This window comes from Dendrobates tinctorius, unplaced genomic scaffold, assembly GCF_039654945.1.
Source record: "Dendrobates tinctorius isolate UK_male_01 unplaced genomic scaffold, ASM3965494v1 ptg000135l, whole genome shotgun sequence".
Taxonomy (NCBI): domain Eukaryota; kingdom Metazoa; phylum Chordata; class Amphibia; order Anura; family Dendrobatidae; genus Dendrobates; species Dendrobates tinctorius.
In genome coordinates this window covers 411,288-426,132 of record NW_027361803.1, presented here as the reverse complement: position 1 = coordinate 426,132, position 14,845 = coordinate 411,288, and the positions used below count along the sequence as shown (strand labels likewise).

Genomic DNA, 14,845 nt, shown 5'->3' with positions numbered 1-14,845 from the left:
CTAACTACGTTCATTTAACCGCATTCATTTTTTTTACACATCCTGCTGATTTTTGGATCCTGAAAAATTCAGACTCTGGCAAATTCAAATTGTTCTGGAAATGTCATGCTGTCACGGTCTTCGGTAAGGAAGGGGGGCCTTAAACTGTCCCTGGAACTGGGACCCTAACTATCTCTTTCTCGGGGGTACTGTTAAAGGTAGAGAGACCAATATCTCCAACCTTACTATGCCTCATGGGTGGAGGGAGGGGACAGACCAGGGTTTAACCGGAGCAAAGTACATAAATGTAAGGTAAACAAGACACAAAGATAAAACAGGGATCTCAGAAAACCTCTATGATACAAAAGCACTAACTAAGAATAGGGAAGAGTATATGGACAGGGAGGAATAAACTAAACGGGAACAGGGACCAGGAGATAAACACACATGTACTACAGCAAATCACAGAACACTTCTACAACAACTCCACTCCAACTACTTAGATTTAGCATACAGCACAGGAAGACAAATCTTTCACCAGCAGGGACAAGAAGGTCTAACCAGTTTTTATAGGAAGAGGTAATTACCAGATCAGAAGCAGCTGAAATGGCGCTGCATATTTCTGACCAGCATAGAAATGTCGCTACCCTCTTCAGCAGCAGAAGAAACTAAATTTATTTAATATGGGACAGAAATCACACGATCTCTAAAGAAGACCTGCGATTCATTCTCCAAAGTGATCGTCTAACTCCAGGTCTTCCAGGGGAATGTGACACCCCTGTGATAGGAAATTTGTTACAAATCGATTTGCTCATCTCTGATGGAATCAAATAGTAATCAAGTTCCATCCAAGATATAGAATAGCCATGCATGAAAAACAGGTGATTAATTGCATAATTCAGAAGCCCTCAACTAAAAAAAGAAAAAACAAAAAAATCAAACTTTTATGTTACTATTGGCTATTGACTACTCTTTTTTTTGCTGGGAAAAAACCACACAAAGTTTGAAAATCTAACACCAAGAAAGACATAATTAGGACTGTGAGTAATAATTTTTCCTAAAATATGCTAAAGAATGTGTCACGGAAGAAAATAGTTACCTAAAGTGTCACAGAGGAAAAAGATAAGTCACATTTGTAGCAAAATAAATAATAAAAAAAAGATCACAATGTGTCACAGAAAAAAAACAATAGAAATATAAAGCTATGTGCAGACCACGATTTTATTTCTTTTTTTAAGTGTTTTTGGAGCAGAGACGGATTGGAAATACTCCAAATCCTTCTCAAAAATGCAAAACTTTGGGAGTCTGTTCCCAGGACGTCTTTTTCAGGCGTTTTCTGCCATGGAAACTGGCTTCAAATATATAAAAAAAAAACAATCAAAAGAATGAACATGTGCATGTGTCTACGGAAAGTCAACCTGCTGTGCATATGGTCAGCCTTTTGTTACTTATTTTAATATCTTCGGTTTTCGGAAAACTTGGAATTGTCAAAAGACGTACGACGTTCATTCTTCGGATGGCTTCTGCAGGAGTGCCGCGAAAAATTACGGCAAAACAGTCGTCTCTTTCCTAAATCCGCTGCTTTGTGAACGTAATCTCTGGCGGCTGCACCAGCATCTAATAGACACTATGTTCACATAGCCCCTTGAGTGAAAACTATCCAAATTCTCCTCAAAATTGCAAAACTCTTCAAAACCTTGGAGGTCCATGTCAATTTCTGCTCTGAAAAACTTCTGTGTGCACATAGCCTTTGGCAGTGGTTACTTGTAGGCTTTTTTTCTTTGACCTACAAAAGTTGGACAACAGCTAATATAACCACTATCCTAAAACGCAGAGGCCCCGATTCATCATTGTCATTCCTCCACTTTTTTATTATTATTTTTCGAGACAACTTTGCTCATCCAGATGTTTTAGACAGGTTCATGAAATTTGACTTTTACCAAACATCTAACTCCAGTTTTAAATGTGGCGCAGTTTTGTGATTTTTGGTCCTAAAATGTTGCAAAAACTTGCAAAAGACCAAAAGAAAAAGAGCATTTTTTATTTTATGCCAAATTCACTTTTCGTCGGGTGACCAACGATAGGCTCCGATATGATCGCAGCTTTCATCAGTATGTAGCGCACACCATGAAGCGCTGCTCTGGAGCACCAACTGCTCCTCTAACGAGTCAATTGCAGGGCAAATAAAGAGTGCAAGAACATTTATGATCAACTGGAGAATCTATTACTCGGCTGGAAGGGTCTGAATAAGTCGACGTGAATTATTTAGCGGACAGAAAAATGAGCAGTAAATTATAGCGTGAGATTATAGCGATCGAGGGCAAATGTGTCCTTAGCAAACCGAGGAAATCTGAAAAGTATATAAAAATTTGATCTCTGAATGAGCGTTTTAATGGAATGTCACTAATAATTATGTGTTGCCGAATGGCGCAGACCAACACGACACGGCAATTACACCGCTCATCTACAAGATAAAATTGGAGCCAGAAAATAAATACAAAATACGGCAATCATCTAAATTTATGTAAAGCTCAAGTAAGTAATGGTACCTTATACAAATATAAAATGAAAAAGTAACTAGAGCGCACCCTTTCTTAGATCTGTATGTCTTGCTATTCCTCTGTTATTCCTCCTGGAAATGTGTGAATAGATGGATAGCTGGGTGTGTAATGTGTCAACAGCGGGTATCCTTACATGGTCACCAGTATCGGCAGTGATTAGCTAGTATATATAGACATGCCCTATAGACGATGAGAATTGGAACTCATCTGTCTATTTTTCTTTCCAGAAGGATTAATAGAGTAACAGAACAATATAAAGTTCTAAGCCATGATGCTCCAGTTGTCACACAGTGCCTTGGGACTTTGGGCACTAGCTGGGTCCACAGAACTAGGGGCGCTCTATCTATCCCTGTTCCCCGGATTACTCCTGAAGGTGGAGATGCCAGTGTCACCTGCCTTGCTATACTCTTATATTAACCCTTATCGGTCCCGTCTCCCACCCAGGGAGGCGTATAGGATTGAACTAAACAGACAAGCAAGGGAAGACGGACAGGGATAAATGAAAATACCAACCATACAAAATACTCACACCACACAACAGAGTGGGACATAGGAGAGTTAAAGGAAGGAGAAACCAAATAGGAGAGGATGAGGATGTGCACACAGACAAAACTACAAGCAACAATTTCCTGAACAAATCACCAAATGCCAGCTCCAATCATGAACTTCACCTTCAACTCCAGAACCAAGTAGTAAGAACTAACACTGGCAATTTCTAAGTACCAGTGGCGAACCTACATAGCAGAGGGGAATGTCCAACACTGAGCAGCTGAGACAATCCATGTACGAAATATCCAGGAGCTTAAACTGAACAGATTAACCCCTGCACTGCCAGCAAGGAAAATACCTGCAGTGTTAAATAAGATGGTGAAGTACTTCTAACCAGTGCAGGAGTGTGTGAAACCAGACACCGCGGTCTTCTGGCCCCTCTCTGTCTCGGTATCCTCGTGACACCAGAAATATCGGGAGTAATGAGAGGTCCTCTAAACCTCTATCAGGTGCAAGTGGCCAAAACAACTGTTAATTTAACTCTCATTTACATAGTCATCACCCCATCAACCTTTATGGAGAAAATGGAAATAAAAATACCCCTCTTCCACTGGGCAATAATTGATTTTGCCAATATAATGTTCACCAGTTAAAGGGGATGTGTCTCAGTGATCAGATGTTATAAGTGAATCAGGCTGCGCGAGGATTACTCCCGTTATAGTTACCATTTCCCCACTTTAAGTGGCAGTAGCGTCACTTACTTATGTATTTATTATGAATGGCATTTTACACTATAATGGCATTTTAGTCAATTTATAGGATCACCGTACTTTCTGCTGCTTTCTTTTTCGGTATTGATCATGCTGGAAAAAAAAAAATATATATATTCCAGTATATTACTGGAAACCATCAACAAGCTGCTACCATTTGATTTGTTAATTCTATCATATACTATTTTCCAGTGAGTCACAACAAGAAAACAGATTTGCAAAAATACTCTGCAGTAAAATATATGACAGTAATCAGCAAGTGCTGGATAAAAAATACAGGGTATTTAGTCGATACATTTTTTTGCAAAAAAATGTATACCAAGCTGCTTCACCACGTCAAGGTAACCCGTATTGAAGCTGCTTCAATACGGGTTACATTGACGCGGTGAAGCAGCTTGGTATACATTTTTATGCAAAAAAAGTATCGACTAAATACCCTGTATTTGTTAGCCAGCACTTGCTGATTACTGTCATATATTTTACTGAAGAGTATTTTTGCAAATCTGTTTTCTTGTTGTGTCTCAGTTAGTGGGTGGTGTGAACGTTGTCTTACCGACTTGTTCACATTGTGCATGTCACATGTGTTTTTAATCCGTATTTTCCAGTGAGTGCCTAATGGTGTCCGGCTGTAGGTTTACACTGACTCATAATACAACTCATTCTTGATATCGTAGGCAAAAATAGAGCCTTGCTATATCCTGCTTGTTGATGGTTTCCTTTTAGCAACAATTGCATGATGCAATTCTCATTCCTTTCCATGTGGAGCCGGCTCTCACCTGTCAAACAGGGTTAATGGTGCTCAATTAGGTTCAATAGCTGTCAGCTGGACCCTTGCAGATATTCAGTACGGAGAGGTAAATAAGTTGCTATCAGAAAACTGTGGCAGTAGTTTGTCTCCTGCGGAAGCAAATGATCAGGCATGTTATAATCCAACATGCCTAATCACGTTTTCCCTATGCTGACATTTGCCAGCTGAAGAGAGTCAGCCAGTACTCTTGAAATAGTGGGCCCATTTTCCTCCTTTGTCTACGGCCACCTTTAATCCGATCACTCACCAATCAATCCTATCGATAAGTCATAAAACATTATATGGGCAACTTGCTGGAAAGTCATAATGAACTAATCGGATGCACAATAGGACACTATTATGCACCCTACGTAACAGAGAGACATGTTAGGAGCCATAAGTCAATCAACAGCAGCTTGATGATGGTGTCTATGTTTCCGGAATGCAAATTTTACTGTGCCTTTACAGAACACATAACCGATATTCCTAAAGCTTCACCTTGAAGAGGACTTGTCACTTACCATAAATATGTTAATTATTTACCTGGTGTAAATGCCGCTGTTCTCCTGAATCCAGCATAGTTTTTCTTTTCTCCCTGCGCCTCTCTGTTCCTGAGATATGGCCCCATGTTCCTTGCATATAAATCAAGTTATTTATCCAACTGGGTGGGGTGAGAGTAGTCGAGGCCATTCCCACTTGGATAAACTGACTAGCTTTATATACAGGGAAAAGGAGGCCATATCTCAGGAACGGTGAGGCGCAGGAGCACAAGAAAAACATCGCCGGATTCAGGAGAATAGAGGCATTTACATCAGGTTAAAAAAAATTAGTAAAGGGGTTGGCTAGACTTGTCTGCAGATTATCAGTGGTATTGCAGCTTTAATAGTGCTGAACTGCGTTACCAGACCCAACTTGTAGATAAGTGGGTGCTGTCTTTAGATGATGACAGTGATGTTTTTCGATTCCTGGCCTACCCTTTTAAAGCTTTTTCCATTCACTTTGCGGTATATTTGTGGCATTTTTCTAAGCATTTGTTGCAGCGTTGTGCACATGTTCCGATAGCTCGTCACGGCTAGAATAAATTAAATACGCCATTTATGCAAAAATTATGCAAGTGTGAAAACGAGGCCGTCTGTCTACGGTGTATAATATTAGAATGAATTAAACTTTCAAGTGAAGTTTCTCCAGAATCAGCAGAAATGTAATTTTCAGGAAGAAATGTAAAACTGTAAATAAGTAGAAAGTTTACAGAGGATTCATTGTAGATTCATGATAAATCCACACATTGCTAAAGTTCCTGTATATTAGTAAACTGCACAGACTGACTCTATCTACCTTCCAAAGAGAATACGATCAGGTGAAAACCCAAACTGCATGCACCAACCCTGCGTCCTACTCCAGAGTAGAACTTCCTGCCATCTCCCTTAACCGGCCAGCCATGTCTCCTCTCCTCCACGCTGGTATCACGATCCATTTTTGGATCGGTGTCAGAGTCTGGACTCTCTTATATAAACCTTTTTCCTTTCTGGCCCTCGGGAGTTAATATGGGTTTTTGTCCCCGGTGGCCACTGGTGTTACTACAACTGTAGTTGGTCTGCTGATGGGTTTTTCCCCAGTGGCTGCTGGTTTTACTGCATGGTGATTAATTATCTATGCAGGTGGGTGCCACTCCCTCTTCCCTTTATAAGGCCACCTGGTGCTGCAGATCACTGTTGGTAACACTGGTCATTTGCTAACCAACCTTGGCGAAGACTGGACCTACCTGGTGCAGAGGGAGTTCAGCTTATCTAGAGCAGTGTTCTTGCTGCTGGATGCTGATCGGGTGCCTTACTCTGCTGCTTGGAGCATTGGCAGCAGATAAAGCTAAGTTTTGTTTTTTAGTTGCTTTAACCCCATGGCGTCTGTTTTTCCTTTCTTGCTATTGGTGAAGTGCACTTTATTCCCTGTCTCACCTCCTCGGGAGGAGGTTGGGGGTTTAGCTCAAGGCTAAACAGGAGACAGGGACAGGTCGGGGACTTGGGCCTCACTATCATCAAGTGTACCTTCAAGTTAAGGAAAGTCAGGGCACATCCTTAGCCTGAGGGGCAGTGCAGGGCCCCAGGTTCCTCATCCCCTACTTTCCCGCAACTGCCCCGTGACAGCTGGGTTAGCATTGCAATCAGATGATCTGTGACTCTCCCGAGCCTTATAGTGTGGCTTATTGAGCAAGATCACGCCTGAATATTGAGATACCTGGAATCCTTCCAATACTCAACTCTGCTACATCGCTGCTTCAGTTCTGGTACACTGTATCACCATAGTACTCTGATTTTTTTGCATCAGTTCTACAGTACATCACTGTACCCAGCTCCGCAGGGTCAACCATGCAACTTTTGTGGGGTCAACTCCATCGCATGACCAGGTCCACTCTGATGCATCGTCAGGACATCTCTGCTGCGTGATTGTACGGACACCTCTACATTTCAGTGCAATTATGTATTTCAGTGTGGTAATAGAACAGGAAAAATGATGTGCAAATGGTCGTATCATTCAGTTGCCCTGCTGAAAAAAAGCCCGATGGCTGAGATAAAAGCAAAGGAATTTAATAGCACAGGTTTTACAAGTCAACGCATTTCAGGGTTCTGCACGACCTCTTCATCAGGACATAAACCTCTGAAGAGGTCGTGCAGAATGGTAACATGACTTGGCCGGCACCAGAAAATTCTGACCGTGTGTGGTTCCTCGCGCTTGCACGTCTAGTTGGCACAGGACAAATCATATACTTGCAGTCATGTTAGCGTTTGTTCTTGCCATTGGCGCAAGAGAATCGTGACATCATGTAGAGCGCGCTGTAGGGATTCAGAAGACTGCAGTCACAGAGCTCTCATTCCAAACACCTGGACCCGTTGAAGCGTAAGAAGCAGGCAAAATGGCCGTCGTCCACCAAAGAACCAACTCCCCCAACTCCACAATTTTAATCTTGACGTTTTGAATATGTGGCACAACAGTGACTTACCTATAACTAGACATCCCTCAAAAATTGATGTAAAGACATGAAGAAAACATGTCCAGGAGGCCTACAGCAACATTAACCCCTGTGAGAATCATGTGGGAATAGTGGATGAGGGCAGGTATATCTCGCCCAGATTCCTTTCCTATGTGGCCTAGTCTGGTCAGTATCGCACCTGCTTGCTAATGAATAATGGGAGGTGGATATAAAAGGATGCCAGGTGGTTGTGTGAGTGTCTCAGCCTGGGAACACAAAGAGCCTGTCTGTGTGAGAGACACACGTGAGTGAAAGCAGTGCCCACTGCAACTGTGGTTTGGCTGGACGGGAGAAGCCCGCCAGTTGGTAGCTAGGTTGTCCATTGTTTAGTTAGTGCCGGACAGGCAAGGATTTGTTTTATGTTTTATTTCCTTTTGCATTGCTTTCACCGTTAATAAACCTGACCCAGGGTCAGTTACACCCGAATCCCAGCTCTGCGCCTGAGTTTCATGCTGAACGCACGTGACCTTTGACCCCAGCAAAGCCGATCCCGGAGTGTTTTATCACATTGTGGTGGAGAACGCGGGCATCACGTTGCAAGCATGAGCATGGAGGACGTGGTGAAAGCGCTGGTACAGTCCACCGCCGTCCAGCAAGAAGCTAATCGGGTGATGATGGCCCAGCTGAAGGAGTTGGTGGACATGACAGCTACCGATCGTTCACTTCTCCAGCAGGTGGCGCAGCGCCTGGCAAGCCTACATGAGGTCAACCTGGAAGCCGAGTCGAGAGTGATTCACGTGAGTCGGTACTGGCAGAAGATGACGACCGAAGATGACGTCGAGGCATACCTGACCACGTTTGAACGGACGGCGGTGCGAGAAAAATGGCCGAAGGCACGATGGGCCGGCCTGATTGCCCCGTTTCTTTCCAGTGAGGCCCAAAAGGCTTATTATGACTTAGAGCCTGAAGCTGCGCTGGACTTTGACAAACTGAAAGCCGAGATTTTGGCCCGGCTGGGAGTGACGATCGCTGTCCGTGCACAGAGAGTGCATCAATGGACTTATCAGCCGGATAAACCACCGCGGTCACAGATGTTCGACCTGATCCACGTGACGAAGAAGTGGCTACAACCCGAGGTGCTGACAGCGCCAGAGATAATCCAGAGAGTCGTCATGGACAAGTACCTGAGAGCTCTACCTCCAGCCCTGAGGAAGTGGGCAAGCCATGGAAATCCTACGACGGCAGATCAACTGGTGGATCTGGTTGAACGTTACTCCGTGGCGGAAGGACTCCGAGACAACGCTACCCCACCTCGTTCTTCATCGTCTCCATGTGGAACCGGTAAGACTGTTCCAGGGAGTAGGGGAGATGGATAAATCCCTAAGACAGTGGGGGAGGAAAACGGGACTGCCCGCACTGCGAGGCTGAGAGTAACGAACTATGGTCTAAGCAAGGGGCCCATTAGGTGTTTCCGCTGCCAAGAGATGGGACATATTGCTGCGAAATGTCCGGTCACTACTGAACCCATGCAGTGCGACGTCACAGACTCTAAAAACCGCATGTCTATGGTTGCACGGGTAGTGAGTGTGAATGCCGGTCAAAAGGATGTGGAAAAACACTTGTGTGATTTAACTGTTGATGGCAAAAATGTGGTGGCATTGTTAGACTCGGGAAGTGTGGTGACTCTGGTGAAGGCCAGTCTGGTGTCAGCCCCGACTGGACCATCAGACAAATTTTCTGTAACGTGTGTGCATGGAGACACCTGTTCGTACCTCACCACGGTCATATCCATTACTACTTCCTATGGGTCTGTGCAACATAAAGTGGGACTCATCCCGGCGTTATTGCATGATGTTATCCTGGGCCGGGATTTTCCCCACTTCTGGCAATTGTGGGAGAATCAGTTGATGCCCTCGGGTAATAGTGTACATGATTCTTCTCCCAGGGCGCATGTGGGTCCCGAACCCCTGGAAGAGGTCTCCCCGGAAGACTCGGGGGAAGAGTCTGCGGGAAATGACCTGCAGTTCCCGTTTTCAGTCATGGCGGGTGATACGGAGGAGACCGGGGAAGAGGAGGAGGCCGACAGCCGTCCACCTCCCCGTTTGCCGGATTTAGAAGTTCAGAAAGATGACTTCCAAAGCGAGCAAATAAAGGATCCTACCCTTTCTCAGGCTAGGACAAATGTAAAAGTGATAAATGGGGTACCCGTAGAACCTGGCTCTAGGCTGGCATATCCTTACATGGTTCTGGAGAATGATTTACTCTATCAGATAGAGAAAAAGGGGGAAGATACGGTGCAACTATTAGTCGTGCCAAAACCCTACCGCCGGCAGGTGCTGGTCCTGGCCCACGGACATGTGATGGGAGGTCACCTGGGAGTCCAGAAAACCACCGAAAGGATATTACACTGTTTTGTTTGGCCAGGCATGCATCACGATATTCGTGTATATTGTGAGTCTTGTCCTGACTGCCAAGCCTCTGCACCTAAGCCCCGGTTCTTTAGCCCTTTGGTACCCCTACCTATTATTGAAGTCCCGATTGAGAGGATTGGGATGGATTTAGTTGGGCCCCTTCCACGGTCTGCACGTGGACACCAACATATCCTGGTCATCTTGGATTATGCCACTCGTTACCCGGAGGCCATCCCTTTGCATAACACGGCCACCAAGACGATTGCCAAGGAACTGGTGCATGTGTTTAGTCGGGTCGGTATACCAAAACAGATACTCACCGACCAGGGGACCCCCTTTATGTCCAGGGTAATGAAGGAGCTCTGCCGATTGTTACAAATCGAACCGTTACGCACATCCGTGTATCACCCTCAAACAGACGGGTTGGTCGAACGGTTCAATAAAACTCTGAAGCAGATGCTGAGAAAGGCGATAGACAAGGATGGGAAGAACTGGGACTATTTACTTCCGTATTTGCTTTTTGCCATCAGGGAAGTACCCCAGTCTTCCACGGGATTCTCGCCTTTCGAGTTATTGTACGCCCGACGTCCTCGCGGACTGTTAGACGTTGCAAAAGAAACCTGGGAGGGTCAGTTCACTCCGTTTAAAACAGTGATAGATCACGTCACACAAATGCAAGACCGTATTGCGGCTGTTATGCCTATCGTCAAAGAACACATGATACAGGCTCAGGGAGCCCAAAAAAGAATCTATGATAGGGGCGCCAAGATCCGTACGTTTGCACCCGAAGATAGGGTGTTGATCCTGGTCCCCACGGTGGACAGTAAGTTCCTGGCAAAGTGGCAGGGCCCCTTTGAGATTAAGGAAAGAGTTGGTGAAGTAAACTACAAAGTATACCAGGCAGGTAAACGGAAACCTGAACAGATTTATCATGTAAATCTGATAAAACCCTGGAAAGATCGGTCTGCCTTGTCAGCGGAGCTGGCCCGTCCCGTCTGCTCGCATACCGTACCGGAGGTACGGGTTGCAGAGACTCTCTCGGAGCGGCAAAAGACTGAGGTCAGGCAGTTTCTACTTCACAACCAAAAGTTTTTCTCAGAAAAACCCGGGCAGACTACGCTAATGAAACATGACATCGTAACGGAACCTGGTGTCACAGTTCACGTAAAGCCCTACCGAATCCTGGAATCTCGCCGTGAAGCCGTTTCCCGAGAAGTGAAGGCAATGTTAGAGTTAGGTGTCATTGAAGAATCGCACAGTGCTTGGTCCAGCCCGATTGTGCTAATTCCTAAACCGGACGGCACAATTCGGTTCTGCAATGACTTCAGGAAACTGAATGCGGTCTCAAAATTTGATGCCTACCCTATGCCCCGGGTCGACGAGTTAATAGATCGGTTAGGAAAAGCCCGGTATATTACGACCCTAGACCTAACAAAGGGGTATTGGCAGATCCCTCTGGCGGAGGCTGCCAGAGAAAAGACGGCATTTGCTACCCCAGAAGGTCTATTTCAGTATGTGTATATGCAGTTTGGACTGCACGGAGCACCGGCGACCTTCAAGAGACTGATGGATCGAGTCCTGAGGCCACATAGGTGGTACGCTTCGGCCTATTTGGACGACATTGTCATTTACAGCTTGGACTGGGAGACTCATCTCCAGAAAGTACAAGCTGTGATTGACGACCTGTGGGAGGCAGGTCTAACCGCGAACCCCAAGAAATGTCACATCGGGCTAGAAGAAGCCCGGTATTTGGGGTATGTAATTGGGAGGGGTGTTGTTAAACCCCAGGTTGATAAGATTCAGGCGGTTCAGGACTGGCCACAACCTGTCAACAAGAAGCAGGTGCAAGCCTTCCTGGGGATCGCCGGCTATTATCGCCGATTCATACCCAATTTTGCAGCCATTGCTACCCCCCTGACGGATCTTACAAAAGGGAAAGACTCCGTCATGATTAAATGGAGTTTAGCGGCTGAAGAAGCCTTCCATAGCCTAAAACGGGCACTTTGCTCTCAGCCCGTACTGGTGACTCCAGACTTCCGCAGCGAGTTTGTGGTACAAACGGATGCCTCTGATACCGGTATCGGGGCCGTACTGTCACAAGTGAGGGACGGAGTGGAACACCCAGTCCTCTATCTCAGCAGGAAGCTGAATAAACACGAGCAAAGGTATGCAGTCGTAGAAAAAGAGTGCCTCGCCATTAAGTGGGCTCTAGAGGCCCTCAAATATTACCTGGTGGGCCGAAAGTTCAGGCTGATCACTGACCATGCCCCTCTCAAGTGGATGCACTTGAACAAGGAACGGAATAGCCGGGTGACCCGGTGGTTCCTTGCCCTGCAGGCCTACACTTTTACGGTGGAGCACCGCCCAGGGGTACAGATGGGAAATGCAGATGCCCTGTCCCGAGTGCACTGTTTGGCGGGTGTCATTGCTCGACCGGAGTGGTCTGAGCAGAGGGGGGGGATATGTGAGAATCATGTGGGAATAGTGGATGAGGGCAGGTATATCTCGCCCAGATTCCTTTCCTATGTGGCCTAGTCTGGTCAGTATCGCACCTGCTTGCTAATGAATAATGGGAGGTGGCTATAAAAGGATGCCAGGTGGTTGTGTGAGTGTCTCAGCCTGGGAACACAGAGAGCCTGGCTGTGTGAGAGACACACGTGAGTGAAAGCAGTGCCCACTGCAACTGTGGTTTGGCTGGACTGGAGAAGCCCGCCAGTTGGTAGTTAGGTTGTCCATTGTTTAGTTAGTGCCGGACAGGCAAGGATTTGTTTTATGTTTTATTTCCTTTTGCATTGCTTTCACCGTTAATAAACTTGACCCAGGGTCAGTTACACCCGAATCCCAGCTCTGCGCCTGAGTTTCATGCTGAACGCACGTGACCTTTGACCCCAGCAAAGGCGATCCCGGAGTGTTTTATCACACCCCTTAATGGTTTTGCATTTTCATTTTGTGCTCCACTTTTTCCCAGAGCCATAACTTTTTATTTTTCGGTCAATATGGCCACGTGAGGACTTATTTTTAGAGGGACGAGTTGTACTTTTGAACAAGACCATTGTTATTCCCATGTTGTGTACTAGAAAATGGGAAAAAAATTCTTTTTTTGTTTTGCTTTTCTACTTTTCAATAAATGCTAAAACTGACCTGCCATTATGATTCTTCAGGTCATTACGAGTTCATAGACACCAAACATGTATAGGTTCTTTTTTTATAAAATTGATGAAAAAAATGCCAAACTTTGTTTAAAAAAAAATTGTTCCTTTTTCCGATACCCATAGCATCTCCATTTTTCGTGATCTGGGGCTGGGTGAGGGCTTATTTTTTGCGTGCCGAGCTCATGTTTTTAATGATACAATTGTGGTGCAGATATGATCTTTTGATCGCCTGTTATTGCATTTTAATATAATGTTGCGGCAACCAAAAAAACATAATTCCTTTTTTTTTATTGATAGGGCGATTCTGCACGTGGCAACACCAAATATGTGTATGTTTGATATATTTTTTTTTCTTAAACTTTTTTTTTACTTTTGGCATGTTTCAATAGTCTCCATGGGACACCAGAAGCTGCCATAACCTGATCAGCTCTGCTACATACAGGCAATGATAAGATCACCTGCATGTAGCTGAATTACTCACTTGCTATGAGCGTCGACCACTGGGTGGTGTTCACAGCAAGCCGGCAGTGAAAACCATAGAGGTTTCCAGGAGACCTCTGGTTGTCATGCCAACCAATCGGTGACCCGCGATCACGTAACGGGGGTCACCGGTGTGCGGATTTCCGGCACGATTGCCGGAAGCGCATGTTAAATGCCGCTATCAGCGTTTGACAGCGTCATTTAATGGGTTAATAGCCGGGGGTGGCTCACGAATCCACCCGGGGCTGTTCCGAGCACATGTCAGCTGTTCAAAAAAGTTGACATGTGCTGGGAAAGATGTAGGTGCACCGCCAGAGCCCACATCAAAGGGAGGGTGTCCGACATCGGTGTACTATTACGTCCGATGTTGGAAAGGGGTTAAAGGAGTTGCAGGAACTTCTGGCAAGTAATGGTTGTGTACTGCATATGACAACAATTCCCTGCATTCTTTATCTGTTTGGCCTGTGGGGTAGGGTGGCAAGACAAAATCGTTTTCTGACAAAGAAAAACATCATAGCCTGACCATGTTTTGCCCAAATTCACATCAAGTCTAACAAAAGCATTTGGGAAAACGTGTTATGGTCTGATGAGAGGAAAGTTAATCTTTTTGGCCAAAATTCCAAACGTTATGTTTGCTGCAAAGCCAACACTGAACATCAAAGGAGCACCATACCCATAGTGAATCATGGTGGAGACAGCATTATGCTTTGGAGTTGATTTTCAGCAGCTGGAACTTGGGGCTTTAGTCCGGGTGAAGGGAATTATGAACAGTTCCAAATATCAGTCAATTTTGCAACAAATACTTTAGGCTTTTGCCAAAATGCTGAAGATTAAGAGGAATTTCAGCTTTAGCATGAAAACAACCTTGAGCATACTTCCAAATTCAAAAGGTACTTCAAAGTATTAGAGTGCGCATATTTATGCAACCACATTATTTTTAATTTTTCACCTGAAAAGATTTCAGTTTCTTTTTCAACAGACACCTAGGAAGCCCCCTAGAAATAGTAATAATTTGGCAATGCCCACTTATACTAAATGTAGTGCTTAACTCTGTATCAAAAGCATGACCCAAAAATAATCCAGATGTAAACTGATAGCAAGCGGTTAAAAACAGGAAACAAGTATCTGCAAATCAAACATTTACAGAAGACAGAGCAGCTGTTCAGAGGAATTATACATACAATAATAAAAAAAATGTAAACTTGTAATGCAGTGTCAATTAACCACTCCCTATATAAATGGTGGCATAGC

At 44.8% G+C, this 14,845-nt stretch overlaps 1 protein-coding gene across 4 annotated transcripts in view; it reads right to left on the bottom strand.

The window, feature by feature from the left end:
* RAB27B (RAB27B, member RAS oncogene family) overlaps nt 1-14,845 on the bottom strand; it is a 294,567-nt gene that overhangs the window by 187,664 nt on the left and 92,058 nt on the right. The gene's annotated exons all lie outside the window — the stretch shown is intronic.